This window comes from Manis pentadactyla, chromosome 1, assembly GCF_030020395.1.
Source record: "Manis pentadactyla isolate mManPen7 chromosome 1, mManPen7.hap1, whole genome shotgun sequence".
Classification (NCBI taxonomy): domain Eukaryota; kingdom Metazoa; phylum Chordata; class Mammalia; order Pholidota; family Manidae; genus Manis; species Manis pentadactyla.
In genome coordinates this window covers 192,718,225-192,733,748 of record NC_080019.1, presented here as the reverse complement: position 1 = coordinate 192,733,748, position 15,524 = coordinate 192,718,225, and the positions used below count along the sequence as shown (strand labels likewise).

Genomic DNA, 15,524 nt, shown 5'->3' with positions numbered 1-15,524 from the left:
GACAGCTCCCTTTTATTGTGAGGAAGAGAGTGAATATAATTTAGGGTTCCATGTGGCTAAACACAGGATGCCTGTGAAGCCTCGAGGCCTCCCTTTCAGGGTGACGGAAGGAGGGCCGGCTGGGCTTCAGCACCCTGAGTCTCGCTGGGTCACACTGATGCTGGGATGCCCACCCAGGGCCCTGGGCATGCAGGGCTCACCCCTTCTACCTGAGGTCATCCACGAGTCTCTGGCCAGGATGGCCCATCCCCAACATTCTGTACATTTAAGGTGCTACATCTTTTCTAGAAGGCTGCTCAGAAAATTCAAACTGTTAAGAGTATTTATAGGTGAACAAGTAGTTTATCACAGAGATATAAATGTGACTGGTTCTGGAATGTTCCCTGGATTGGGAGGGGCATCTGGCACTGATCACGGCTGCTCATGGTGCTAGAGGAGCCCCAGAGCTTTGAGCCGCAGATTCCAGTGACTGCATATGAGCAAATACCCTTCATCTGACCTCTGGAGACTGGTCTAAGTTTTAGCCCCAAAACTACTTGATTCTGACATTGAAGGAAGTCTCTATGTGCTGTATTTAATATAATCCCTCCGGTATCATCCTCTTTTGAATAAACTTCGGCAGCATCCCAGGAGACCTCCCCTTCCCCCACCAGAGGCAAAGCGTGTTCGCTTCCTCTCCCAAGCTCCCACCCCTAGGCCATGCCCATGCCTCAGACCTCAACCTCTCTTCCTGGTAACTTCCAGCTTCACTCTGGTTACAGTCAACACCATCCTTGGGAAGCCTGCCTGTATTCTCAAACACTTCCAATCAGACGATCAAAGTGCACCGTGCCTCTAGCAGCAGCCGGGCTTCTAAATTTACCAAGGAAAGGCCTTCCCGTGACATTCACTGAGCCACAAACACCTGCAAATGGAAATTGAGTATGCTGAGAATAGACTCAGGATGCGTATATTCATTAAGTCCAAGATACTGGCTGGCCCGGGCCTTGTCCTTCCCAGTTATGCCCTGTGGGAATTGCTGGAAGGGACAGACAAGAACTGTTTCCATTGTTGGAAGACAAAATGCAAGGTGGCAAGCGTTGGATCAGATAAAGCCTGTAAAATCACTTGGAAACTTGCATAGAAGTGCAGGACAAATCTAGGTTGTGCCTGTCACTGAATGGTCACGCTGCAGCCTTCAGGGGGAGTGACTGTGAAGGACAGGGGCAGGTGAGCGGGTCCCCTCTAATGGCCCAGGGCAGCAGTCTGTGCAGAGTGGGCCTGGGCAACCTTGTTTCTTTTAGTGAAGCCACAGCCTGTGTGTTAAAAGCCTGGATGAATTTTGTCTAAAATCCACTCTTACATTGTTTGCCATTATTCGTCAGCATCAGAGTGTTGTATCAGTAGTTTTCCACTTGATCACACTTTATTCTTGATTTTTCTCTTTTTGGTCCTCTCCCCAAACCTCGGTTTATGTGAGGAAATACAGTGTGATCAATCTCTTAGTGCAACTACACACGCTCACACACACAGAGGGGGGAGGAAGAGGTGAGAGGAGATAGAATGGTGAGCTGTGTATCCAGGATCATAATTGGCAAACTGGCCATGTCACGTCGCTGTGGGTGCTATTGCTCAAAAGATCCCAAATGCCACAGGGGCCACCATTGGCAGAAGTGGCAGTTCACCCCGTCACTGACCTGTGATGCCCAGGACCGAATATTAGCAAGGCTGGAATTGGTAACAAGTGATTGTTTGCATGTGAGACTCATTCAGGAGCCCTTGTGAATGTGTGATCCTGAGGCTGCTCTTCTGACTATCAGCTAGGCCAACACTTGACAGGAGTGTTTATATTCTCAGGTGTAGACAGGGTGCACGTCCCTTGCGTTTTCCTCCCACGCCAGCTGCAGAAGCTTACTTACATGTGTCCTCCTGAAGACCAGTCTGCTGGTGCTGGAGGGGAAAGCAGGCTTGGGTGCGGTGGGCCAGCACGTGTGTAGGGAGTGCCAGGCACGCCTCTGGTGGGTGTTGGGGGCGTCAGTGGCCTCACAGCTGCTCATCGCCTGGCACCTGCTGGGCCCCATGCTTGCTCAGAGAGGGTGGACCCTGACTTTCCAGCAGGCTCTGTCAGCAGTACCCTGGCTCTGCCTGACTCTGTCCCCTCACTTCAGGCCCAGTAGCTGTTAGCTGAGATAACACCTACAGACGGCAGGCAGCCCTGCTTACTTGCTTGTGCTCATCGAGGAAGGAATGTTGCTTTTCTCAGAGTGAGATTCTTGAGAATCTGATCTTTTGTTTTCCTGAACTCCCCTCCCACCGGGCTGCTAGCTTGTTCTAGTGAGCAGCGAAACATCTTTGTGAACCACTTCCCATTCTCTCTCCCTCTCCACAGCTCCTCCTGCCCATAACTGTTACTTATTCCAGGGGAGCATCTTTCCTTTCAAAATGGAGTGTAAAAGAATTAAGAGGTTTTATTGGTGTTACTTCTAAAATTTAGTGATGGTGATCAAAACCTGGGAAGCATCACTTCAGTGAGGTTTTCAATGCTATGTTTCTCTCCAGTTGATGTCTCACCAGCAACAATTTCCTTGCAGTAAAGATCATACAGGAAAAGAAATTGGAATGACCTAACTTTATAAATGATATCAAGCTTGATTTGTTATACAGTCTAACATTTTCATTCATTAGGTGTCACTTCCCATTAGGTGTAAGAATGTCATGTATCAGACATTCTGTTCTGCTATGTATTCAGTTCTTTGATATGTATCCATAAATACCAAATATGTATAAAGTTGGAAGGATACATTTTCTATTACTATATACGAGGGAAATGGGGAGAATTTTACCTTATTCTGCAATTTGGTCCTAACAGTTCATTATTTTTAATAAGCAGCAATCTCACCAGTGGCGCTTTCCCACTGTAGATTTAATTAGTTCTTTTTTCCCCTCCCTTTTGCTAGTTGACAGAGCTGAGAGGAGGGAAATGGCGGCAATTTGAAACCTTGTTAGAAATTTATGAAGTGCTAAAATGTTTTATTCCCAGAGGCTGGCTTGCCAGCTGCTGCCGGAACACGCTTGCCGTCTGCCTCCCCGTGGGTCTGGGAAAGCAGGGCGGAGGTGGGCTGCCGTGAGCGCGTGCGTGGGGCTGGGTAAATGATGCTCTCCACAATTAGCACAGGGTCGAAGGAGCTAATTATTTTCCCTGCAATTGACCAGTGGTGGTAGGATGAGAAATGAGGGGGCATCTGAAGAAGAAAAAGGGGAGCCAGAGATGAAGACCCTCAGCTGCTTCGAATCAAATGCATTGTCCGTGCAGTGACGGGGTCAGCTCTGGGCATAAACCTCAAAACAAATGCACACATATCTTCCTGGTAGCCTGCAAGCAGGTACTTAGCCTATTTCTAGCAGAATGACCTCCAGTTAATTTCTTCTGGAGGGAACGCCTTTTGGCAAATCGTACAAGGTGTCAAGGTTGGTCTTGTCCCCTACTTGCAGTGATTTGATACCCCTAAATCCTACCCCCCAATTCTCCATTGCCTTAAACTTCTTTCTCAGGGCACAGTTTTGCTGTTGTTCTTGACTGGAGATGTCACTTGTGACCACAGACACTCTGGGGAATAAACAAGCCATAGTAAAGGTGCGATGGCTCACACAGAACTCGGGGCTGGAGGCCTGGAGGGCTGGAGGGAGGGTTACGCCTGACACCGGGCATGCGGTGTGGTGGAGGCCTGGAGGTCCCACAGAGCTGCAGGAGGAGCAGGAAGGGGCCCGGCTGCTCCATCGCACTTTGCCTCCAGCCTGGCTGAGCTCTGCGCAGGTAGGAGTCGGGGCCCCAGGGGCAGCATCCTCTGCTGCTGCCCGGCCTCCTCCCTGGGGGAGGGGCAGATGGCTGTCCATCTTCACTTAATCTCTGCATACTGGCAGATGGCCCTCCCCACCCCCTGCCTTCCAAACTATTAGGGTAAAATATTTTTGGTAGCACAGAATCTTCCGACAAGTGCATTTAAAAAACAATCTGACTTTCAATGTACTGGGACGCTTTAATTAGGAGCTTTATTCTCTGTATCGGTTTGCTAAGCTGGATGGCTTAACCAACAGACGTCAGGTGTCAGTTCCTTCTGAGGCCGAGAGGAAAAACCCTGCCCCAGGCCTTTCTCCTTGGCTGGTAAATACCATCTTTAAGGTCACATGGCCGTCCCTCTGTGCATGTCTGTGTCCAGATTTTCCCTTCTTACAAAGACACCAGCCTTTTGGATTAGAGCCCACCCCAGTGACCTCATTTTACTTTGATTACTTCTGCAAAGATCCTGTCTTCAAATGAGGTCCATTCTGAGTAAATGGGGGTTAGGACGTAATATGACAAATATGAATTTAGAAGGGATGCAATTCAGCCCACACCTGTACCTATTCGTTTATCCAAGAGCCACATGGCCAGTGGCCATCAAGGACAAGGGCCTGTAAGATACAATCCTTTAGAGGATACACTGCTACCCTTAGAGTCCACACAGCCCTCTGTGGGTCATGGCACATGTGGGCAGTGTGGCAGGTTGCCTGGTGGACCCCCAAAGCATCCATGTGCCTATTCTGGAGGCTGTGAATATGGCACCTTACATGGCAAAGGGACTTTGTGACTAGGTTAAGGATCTTGAGATGGGGTGTGCCCACTGTGATCACAGGGTCCTGATAAGAGGGAAGCAGGAGGGAGGAAAGGTGGGGGGAGAGAAAGAGAGAGAGAGCAGGGAGACGGGTGCCGCGGCCACAGGCGAGACTGCGGGCAGCCTCTAGGAGCTTGCAACGGCCAGATTTTCCTCTACAGCCTTGGGAGGACTGTAACCGCCGAGCCCTTTGGTCTTCTGACCTCTAGAACTGCCAGATAATAAAGCCACTAAGTCTGTGGTTACAATAGAAGAGGGAACTAAGGTGTCTACCAAGCTGGTGAACTTGGTAGAGCCCCAAGCTGTATTGAGTTTAACAAAACTGCGCAGAGTAAAGGAAGACAAAGCCCACTCCTTGAAAAAAGCACGGACAAAGTCTATGCTTTACTCAGTCACTCACGGGCAATTTCCAAGCCCCTGCTTAGGTCCGTTCAGTTCACATGGCAGATCAGCTTGTCGCCCAGGGAGTTAGCTGGTGGCAGCCAGGATGGAGGCATAGAAGCTGGTAGGTGGAAATGCAGCCGCAGTTCCTGCATCCCACGAGAAGGGAGAGGAGCTGAATCCTGAGCTGGGATCCAGGAATCTCAGACTTGAAGTAAGTCCTTCCACCCCTTCTAAAGGCAGCCCCAGGCTCCAAGGGTCACACCCCCTGTGGCTGTCTTGGGGAACACTGTCCTAATCACGCCAGGGGCTCCAGCTGGGAGGATGGGGATGGATGAGAAGGGCGGCTGGGGGTCAGCGCAGGGGGCAGACATGCTGGAGGGCCGGGGCACTGGCCAGGCCAGCTGGGCCCAGGAGCTGCATCCAGTTTCCCAGGAACAGGCAGGGGACACAGGCAAGGCATTGGCCGGTGGGGACAGGAGAGGACTGGTAGAAAAGCAAGGTTCCTCCACCTCTGTGGCAAAATGCCACAGCTGCAGTGACTTCTCCAGCTCTGCCTGCCTGCCTGCAGTAATGCAGTGATACCTCTGGTGGCTTTGTGCATCTGCAAGTGGCACTTTGTTACTCTATGAATAGCCTGCAGCCAGGGCCGCTGTGGTCTGACAGGAAGAGTGTTGTCTCTGGGGTAAGACTGGTGGGGAAGGAAACCCAAGTTCTATTCTGTGTCATCACGAATTTTGGGCAAGCTACAGCAGCGCTCTCAGCCTCAGAGGCCTCATCTAAAAAGTGGGCCTAATCCTGCCATTTTGGAGCAGGACTGAGGCAAGGACCAATGGAATTGATGGATTTGACTGTGTCAGATGCAGTGCCTGCTTCCTAGTGGGGTTTCAGAAGGTGAATGTCACCACTCACCACCTTTATCCTTGGAGGTACGATTTCTGGACTTATGTCTGGGACAGTGATGCTAAGAAGGAGCCTGGAAGCAGCCAGGGCCATGTGGAAGGCAGAAGTCACCCATGCCGTGGACGGCCACCACTAGGGAGCAGTCTCACAGGGATGGGGGGGAAGGGATGTGGGTTGGCTTCAAACCCTGGGATTTGAGCCAGCGACAGCAGCTGTCATGCTCACTTAGCAAGTGTCCTGGAGCCACCAGCCCAACAAATGACACAGCAACCTGTGAGCCTGACTGGGCCTCTACTGAAGGAAGCATTGAAGGGGGTTGTGTTCCTTAACTAGAACAGGGGCAGGTGAGGCCAGTTGGCCAGCAGGCTGCTCTGAAGATCATGGCATTTGTCAGTGGCTGGAGGGGCAGGGAGGAGACACATACACTTATTCAGGCTTCCAAAAGATAAGCTCCAACCCACAGAGTCCAGAGGGCGAAGAGGAACACGGAACGTGGAACGCAGCTGGCTTATGGGTGGCCATGGTGCTGGAAGAGTCAGGGCTGTGGGGAGGCCTGGCCGATGGGGATTGTGCAGCGGTGGGAGGCCAGAGGGGACACACAAGATTAGAGTCTGGGGGGGGTGTCAAAAGCCTGAGGAGTGTGGCATTGAGCCTGGGGTCCATCTGGACAGTTAGTTCTTGTTCCTTTCCAGGAAGACTCAACCCTAGGGAGGTGGGCTGGGGAGCAGCACTGTGTTTCCGCTGCCCGTCTCTGTCCCCTCTCTGCCCACCCTCTCTCCCAAATGGTTCCATCCCCCCTGCACCCCAGCACTCCATTCAGGCTGCCCTGTGAGGCTTAGACCACCCACTCTGCAGAATGTCATAAGCGCATCTGGGTTTTTGGTTTGGGTAACTTGCGGATGCAAGTCAGATGAAGAGCGAAAAAGACGCTTCCTTCGCACATCTGCTGGGGGGGAGCGTGTGCTCACGAGGCCCTTGGAAGTAGCCTGCTTCTCTGAATCTCCGCTGGGTCTGTCTTGGCTGGGAGAAGACAAGACCACTTAGCATGCAAAGTTTCAGGGCGAAGGCTGTTTCAGGAGCTGGGTCAGCATCTTGCTTTCTCAGGGCAACTGAGCTGGCCCTCTTAGGTGTTACGCAAGTACACAGCTGACTGCAAAGCCAGAATTGGCCCAAAGATGAAGAGGGGTGACCCATGTGCTTCACTCCACGCCAGGAGTCCCTGCGCCCCGACCCTGCATCTCGGCTCTGGTTCGTGCTGTGTGCTTGTTTTCCTTCCCTCCCCAGGCCTTTTCTCTGTCTCCCAGAATGAATATATATACATAAAATATGTAGTATGTTCTATTACATATTATATGTTATATATCTATCTGTATCTATATATACATGATAGTTTCCTAGGGCTGCTGGGACAGAGTACCACAAATGGAGCAGCCTAAAACACAGAAATTGATCATCTCACAGTCCTGAGGCTACAAATCTGACATCAACGTGTGGGCAGGGTGGTTCCTTCTGGAATCTCTCCCAGGCCTCAATCCCAGCTTCCGGTGGGTGCTGGCCACCCTTGGCTTCTGGCTGCATCTCTCTGGCACCTCATAGCATTCTCCTGGTGTGTCTGTCTCTGCGTCTCTGGATCATTGGGTATATCTACAAAGACCTTATTTCCAAATAAGGTCGCATTCCCAGGTACTGGGGATTAGGGCTTGAACATACCTTTTGGGGGCCCGGTACTGCCCACCACACCCCACACACTCCACACAAAACTAGGGCTCCACCGGCCTTGCTGAGCGCAGGGTCAGAGACCAGGCATTAGAAAGCTGCAGAGACAGTGTCGTAGGACATTCTCAACCACTTGGTTTAAATAAAAGGTTTTGTGAATAAATGTCTGTTACCAAGGCAGATATGGAAAAGTCATTTTGGAAAATGCCCCCTGGACACCGTGGCTCCCCACCCAGCGCAGGTGCCTTCCCAGCCTCCTGGTGCAGCCCCCTGTCTTCCTGAGCAAGGCTTTGGCACCGCTCAAGCAAATGTCTGGCTTTCTGCTCAGTGGGCGGTGGGACCGCTCGGTTAGACCTTAGTTCAAAGTATAGGTATTTTAAATATCTCTGTGAGAGTCTGGGAATTTCCTGCCCTTTCATTTGCAGATTAGCCTCTGAACTTCCATCTAGAGGCATCGGCAGTTTTAAAACTTTGTAGGATTTGCGTTTGTTCCTTGAGCCATCCTGGCTTGGCCCCAGCACCTAACCCTCACTGTCAACGGCCATGCTTTTCCCTGGGCATGTGTGAGCCCTTTACCTGTGACTCTTCTCAGTCAAGACCACACTATTTACTTTGAATTATAGAAACAATTATTCATGTATAAGATGATTCAAGGTAAATTTGGTAAATTTAATAATAAAAAGGGTTATTCCACCGTGAGCATGATCTCATTTTACAGATGAAGAAACTAAGGCTCTGAGAGATGATTTGACTTTCCTGGTCCCTCGACACTGGGGGCAGGGCTGGGCCAGGAACTGAGGCTTCCTGTCTATGCATGCTGAGCGATGTCAAGGCCCGGGTGTGTTACACACCCCAGATCAAGGCTACCAGCTGAAGCTGAAGCAGAGTGCAGGCGTGAGTGCCCAGAAGGAGCCATCGCCTCTGATCCTCAGAACTAGAGGTGGGTGCACGGAGCAGATAGGGCATTCATTTCCTATTGTTGCTGTAACAAATTACCACAGATTTAGTGGCTTAAAACAATACACATGTTTGACCTTCCAATTCTGGAGATCAGAAATCTGAGAAGAGGTTTTATTGGGCTAAAATCAAGGTTTCAGCAGGCCTGTGTTCCTCTCTGGGAACTCGGGGAGGATCTGTCCCTTGCTGTTCCCAGCCACGGCGGCCGCCTGCATCCCGTGGCCATGGGCCCCTGGCAGACGTATCCACGTGACCTCTACCATTGTCACATCTCCTCTGACGCTGACGCTCCTGCTTCCTTCTTAAAAGGACCCTTGTGAGCATATAGGACCTACCTGGGCAATCCACGATGAGCTTCCCTTCTCAAAATCTAACTGACCTAAAATGTTAGGTCACATTTTCCCAGGGTCTGGGAATCAGGGTGTGCTCATCTTTAGGGGCCATCCTTCAGCCAACCACAGCTGGGTAGGGTTGTCTGGTCAAAGGAGATCTCTAGGCTGGGAGATCATCCTGGGGCCAGGAGCCAAGGCTGGAAGCACAGGTGTACTTGGGAAACAGCGGCGAGACTGTGTCTGGGCAGAACGTAAGGAGGAAGGCAACCCTGGAAGGGTGGGCTGACCCCTGGAAGGTCAGGAATGATAAGGCTGAGGCCAGATAGTGGGGTCTGAGAAGTTTCAGGAGTTGTATCAGATATTCACGGTGGTGGACCGAGCCGCGCCAGGACTCAGTGGCTTACAGAAGCAAACAGCGTGATTTCTCATGGTTCCGTGGGTCAGCCAGGCAGTCCCTGTGGTAAGCGCAGGCTCTGTTGGGAACTGGACCCTGCTGCCTGTGTGGGCCTCCGGTGGGATGTCTGGGACAGCTGGACCCCTGTCTCTGTTTCTTACCTCCAGTGGTCTGGCCGGACTTGTCCACAGGGCGCCATCCCATGTGTCTAGCAGTCCCCATGCATGAGCACTTCCGGGCCTCTGCCCACATCACATTTGTCAGTATCCCTCTGATGAAAGCAAGTCACGTGCCCAGCCCAGATGCAGGGAATGGAGACCCAGACTCACGGCTTCCCGGAAGGAACAGCAGTCACATCACAAAGGGAGAATTTAGTGCAGCCTTTTTTCACAAATACACTGCCTAGAAGTTGAGGGATGTGGTTTCTTGTACATGTAGTAGAATGAAAATATGTACATATTGTCACATAGGGGGTTGCTTTTCTTACAAAGCTGTAGAATGTTCTAGAACTTAATTGCACAGGCTTGTGAGTTACATCACTTGGGTTGCAATTCCAGCTCCAAGACATACAAACTGTTGGCCTTTGACCAACCTGCTTCTGTGCCTGTTTTCTCATCTGTGAAATGGGAATGAAACTCCCCTCCCAGGGATGTGGTCGATGAGGATTAAATGAGTTAAAATAGGAAAATCATCCAGTGCAGTACTGACATAATGCAACTGCTAAATATAAGCTCTGCGTGTTCACTAAGCTCTTGTTGCTCTTGAACTTGCAAGTCAGCTAATGTGTGTGTGTAGTGTGTGTGTGTGTGTGTGTGTGTTGGGAGCTCACACAGGAATGCTGAGCTCCACTACACACCACCCCAGGCCGTGGGGAGCTGCAGTGCTACCCAGCCCTGTCCTACACGCCCTCAAGTTCTGCCATTCCCACCACACCGTAGCCTCTTGGGAGGGGAGATTGTAAAATTGCTGTAAAATCACTACTTGTCTTCTCTGTGTTGCACAGCCCTTCCCGTACCCCCCACGCACTATACATGCTAATCATAATGCCCTCTTTCTTTTTCCCCACCCTTATCCCTCCCTTCCCTCCCATCCTCCCCAGTCCCTTTCCCTTTGGTAACTATTAGTCTATTCTTGAGTTCTGTGATTCTGCTGCTGTTTTGTTCCTTCAGTTTTCCTTTGTTCTTATACTCCACATATGAGTGAAATCATTTGGTACTTGTCTTTCTCTGCCTGGCTTATTTCACTGAGCATAATACCCTCTAGCTCCATCCATGTTGTTGCAAATGGTAGGATCTGTTTTTTTCTTATGGCTGAGTAATATTCCATTGTGTATATGTACCACATCTTCTTTATCCATTCATCTACTGATGGACATTTAGGTTGCTTCCATATCTTGGCTATTGTAAACAGTGCAGCGATAAACATAGGGGTGCATCTGTCTTTTTCAAACTGGAGTGCTGAGCAATCAGGACAGCGAGGAGAGGTCAGAAAGAGGGGTGGCAGCAAGAAACAGACAAAGGGCCTGAGCCGGCTTGACCAGCCAGGTCAGGGACTAGCAGGCAGGGTGGCCGGAGGCTGGGAGGCAACACAGGGCAGGAACTGGCTGGAACTGGGCCGAGCCAAGATGACATCCAGTTTGACCGGGAATAGACCTCTCACTTCATTAAAATATCACTTACCTAGTAAAATCAGGCCCATCAGCACCATGACAATTACAATTTACCACTGACATGACAAACCCAGGAAGAGACCTAATAAGGAAAGGCAACCCCCTTCTGAGATCCCCCAGAGAAATCACCAATAGTCTGACCCCTATTTTGCATACGCATTGTCCTTCCAACAAAAGGGCCAACAGACCCCCAATGGGGCCGCTCTGCCACTGGGACAGAGACCACCTCCAGTGGCCGCATGGCCTGTGCATTCCAGCTCCTAATAAATCTGCCTCGTCCTGCACCCGGCTTGCATTGCGTGTCTGTCCTGTGCATAGCCGAGAACCCTCCCCCGTAGTGCAGGCCCCAGGATTTGGGCCTCCTGCTTCCTCCTGTAACAGGTGCTGGTGACAGAGACAGAGAGAAGCCGGGAGGACAGGGAGAAGGGCAAGGCCAGGGACTCAGTTAGGAGGTGCTCAGTCTGTGATGGAAATCCCACATCCTGGCAGACCTGGGAACAGAGGGCTGAGTGCACAATTTGGAGTTCAGATGAGAGGTTTGGGCTAGAAATAGAAATTTAGGAGATGCCAGGCAAGAGATACCATTACAAACTTTCCAGTGGGTGTGATCATCCGGGGAGTGTGTATGCAGGGAAGAGGAGAGGCCAGGACTGAGGGCTGGGACACTTCGAAATGTGGGATCAAGAAATGAGGGGAGCCAGGCCTGACTGCTGGTGTCCAGTATCCCTGCCGAGGTGGCACGTGGTCACTGGTGACTCGTAGGGAAGCCGTTTGGGTGGAGTGGTGCTCAGGGGGAAATGGGCCTGGGCCAAGGAAGAATTTGGGAGGAGAGGGAAGGTCGGGAGAAATGACCGCAATTCAGGTTTACATGCTTGCAGGGAGGATGTAGCAGAGAAGGGAAATGTGATAACTTAAGAGAAAAGGAAAAATGGCTCCATGACCACAGTTTTATAATGAGTCTCATTTTCTGGTAGGACAAGCCCTTGCTCTTCTTGCCTCTTTAGATTTTTATGCAAGTTTTCAAGATATTCAAGTTTCTCCGATAGTCCTTTTAGAATTTTGACGGGACGTGGTGACATTGTGCTTGAGCAGGCAGACTCTGGTGCCAAGTGCTTAGCACAGAATTCTGGCTCCACTTCTGACTAGCTTTGTGCCTCGGCTTCCTCGGCTGCAAGACAGGGCTGCTGAAAGTACCTCCCCATAACGGGGGGACTGGAGAGTTCACCGCCCACGCTGCCCAGGAGCATCGCCTGGTGCATGGGAATCGCTATGGAAGAGTAACTGGTCATGATGATTATTTTTTGTTGGATGTTATGTGCAATTGATTGATCAGTTTAGGGAATTTTGGCCTCTTTATATCACAGGAACAAAGACAAATTTTAAGGGATGAAAGGGAGATTTTCTCAGATCAAGGACTTGTAAGAGATCTTGAGACCTTTGCCTAGGCAGAAATATCAGATCCGAGCAATTCTCTGTGTCACGAAGAAGTTTTGTTTATAAAATTGTAAAAGATAAAATAAAATTTATAAAATGTATTTATTATTTAAAAGTGTTTTTTCATCTCTGATTTTACATTTTTATGTAAATTGGATTTTTCCCTTTCTATATGAGCAAATCCTCATTGTGTGTTTGGGGGATGTGAAATTCAGCCTCTCCAGCAGGTTACCTCTTGTATTATGTCAGGGTAGAGAACAAGTTCAGAAAAGCATAGTTCATGGAGAAAATTCTCTCATTTCCTGAGACTTGTAAAGATCATATTTATTTCGGGTGATGGGCCTCAAGTGGAATAAAAGGTCGTTATTGTGAGAAAGGCAACTCAGATACAGCAGAAGTGCTGCAGAAACAGTTTATTTTGAGCGAGATGGCCTTGAATGGGCCTGTATTGGTGGTGCCTTACCATGTTGATTTCTGTATGGACCATGTCTTTGGGGACACCCAGCACCTTCGTTTGTAGGATGGGCTGCCGTTTGCAGGCTGCTGTCAGAAAATTTGCTCTGTAGCCCTTCGGAAGTGGTTGCTTCAGTCACTCTGCTTTCAGGCAATGAAGATCATTAACTGATAATTCCAATTAGAGTAGAATTTTATGACTCAGTGCAAAAGCTTTCTTCAGTGGTATTAAGCATTAATTTCAAAGTGCCTTTTGGAAATTGTACCTTTGAGTCAAACAGACATGGGTTCAAATTCTGACTGCTGCTTACCAGGTGGGTGACTGGGAGGAAATACTTAACTTTATACTTAACTTTTTTTGTAATTTCATTTCCTTCTCTTTAAAGCTGAAATGATGAAAATGTTAATGATAATGATGTGGATGATGCTAATGACAAACGTAATGGTGGGATGATCATGGTGGCAGTGGTGGTGGGGATGGTGAGGGTGGGGGTGCCGAGACGTGTCATGAAGATGGTGAAGATGAGGATGTCACCTCTCTCCCATGATTGTTAGGCGGTTGAGACCTAACCAGCACAGCACCCAGCCCACTAAGGGGAGTTCATTACATTTCAACTGCCCTTAACTTCTCTTCCAAACTTCTAACTCTATTCTGAATTTTCTTTGTTTGTGTACCTACAAGTGTGCAGTTTTAGATTGCTGCTGCAGCAAATAATCACAAACACACATTTAACTCTCTTAGTTCTGGAGGTCAAATGTTCAAAATCAGTTTTGCTGAGCCAAAATCGATGTGTTGGGAGGACCGTGTACCTCCAGAGGCCATGGGGGAGAGTCCACTAGTCCACTCCCCGTGTCCCCAGCTCCAGGGCTGCGCTCCTCGTTTGCTGCGGCTCCCAGCCCCTTCCTCCACCTTTAAAGCCAGCAGGGTAGCATCTTGTTTCAGTGCTCACATTGTTTTATTCTTCTCTAACTGGCAACCCTCTGCCTCTTTTCTAAGGACATTTGTGATGGTATTTATGGTCCACCCAGATAATCCAAGACAGTCGCCCCATCTGAAGATCTTTAACATAATCTCACCTACAAAGTCCTTGGTGCCAAATGAGGAAATGTTCTCTGGTCCCAGGGATTAAGACCTGCATGCCTTTGGGGTCATTTTTCAGCCTACCACATAAGAGTAAAGTAAATTCAAAAGTCAATCACTTAATTTTGGTACCACTTTATTACAAAAATAAAACCACCATGCTCAGCAAAGTCATGTGCTACATGATGTCCCTCCTTAATTGATCAATGTAATGTTGTACATAACAGAGTGATAGGAAATCAGTGCACTGGTCTTGGTCCTGCTGGAGCTCCCCATGGAGGCTTTGGCGGGGCCAGGAATAGACTAAAGATGCTTGGAAGTTATAATCCCTCCATTTTAAGGTGTCAGGACCATCTTGGGTTTCCACCTCAGATGTCATATGTGTATGTGGCTTTACAGGTTGTATAAAGTGGAGGGCACCCCCTAGAGCTGTGCAGTGCACAACTATGTGGCTGTAAATGGTGGACTTTTTGTGGTGCCCATCAGACTCCAGATTCCAGAAATGTGTGGCCCACATTCTGTCCCACACCCCCGTTACCTGCTGCAGTTCTTGGCGTAGAGTAGGCATTCCTATTTAGGGAAGAAGGCAATGAACAGATGGGTATTCGATATGAGAACCTTCAAGTAACCCCTCAGTGGTGGTACCCGCAAGAGTGGTTTCTTACTGTTGGCTGCACATTAAAATCATGTGCAGGAGACCTTAAAAAAGAAACTCCAGGCCTGCATCCTATTCATGGAGATTGTGATTTATTTGGTCTGAGCAGGGCCATGGTATGAGTCATCTTAGAAATAGCCCAGGTGAATCTACTGTGCAGGCAGGTAGCTAACCACTGGCCTAGAATTGTGGTTCTCAAACCTCAGCACACATTAGAATCATCTGGAGAACTCATTAAAACCACAGGTTTTCTGAGTCCTTGGGTCTGGGTTTGAGGGGTGATGTGTGCATTTCCAGCAATCTCCCAGGTAAGGCTGATGCTACTGATGTGGAGAACCACCTGAGAACCCCTGCTCTGAAGGCTAGTAGATATGTCCTGTCAGTATGCATAGGGGCAAAGAGTTGGGGGCTTCTTTCTGGAAGAGTGGGTGAATCCATGTTTATATAGATATAAAAGATGTCAGGCACCTACTCTGTGCATTTTATTAAGGCCTTTCAAGGAAGACATATTTAATCTTCAGTATTTTAGCTGCCAAACTAGAAAACCTGAGAGGTAAATAATGTTGCTCACTCCATGCTTGATCTTTTTAGTATGTCACAAAGTCATATCCTCCACAAGAGTAGAGACCATTTCATTATTGTGCTCACCCTCTGTCTCCTCTTCTGATCACTGTCCCTGCACTTACCTTAGGTGCTGCTAGGACTAGGTCCCTGGAGTTTATCCCATTCCCACCCCTAACTTCTGTGTAAGTGGAACATCCTTTGTCCTTCCTCCATGGCACAAAGTGGCTACTTAGCTAAGATATCTTTGAATCAACCAGAACAGAGAGACTGCTTGCTGGCTAGCATAGACTTAGGGAATGACACTTACTGGAGATTTGCTGAACTTAGCATCTTCCTCAACCTCTGATATTTTGA

General features: G+C 49.2%; 1 protein-coding gene across 2 annotated transcripts in view; it reads left to right on the top strand.

Annotated features, from left to right (window-relative positions):
• Positions 1-15,524, top strand: part of DSCAM (DS cell adhesion molecule) — a 713,077-nt gene that overhangs the window by 63,562 nt on the left and 633,991 nt on the right. The window lies entirely within an intron of this gene.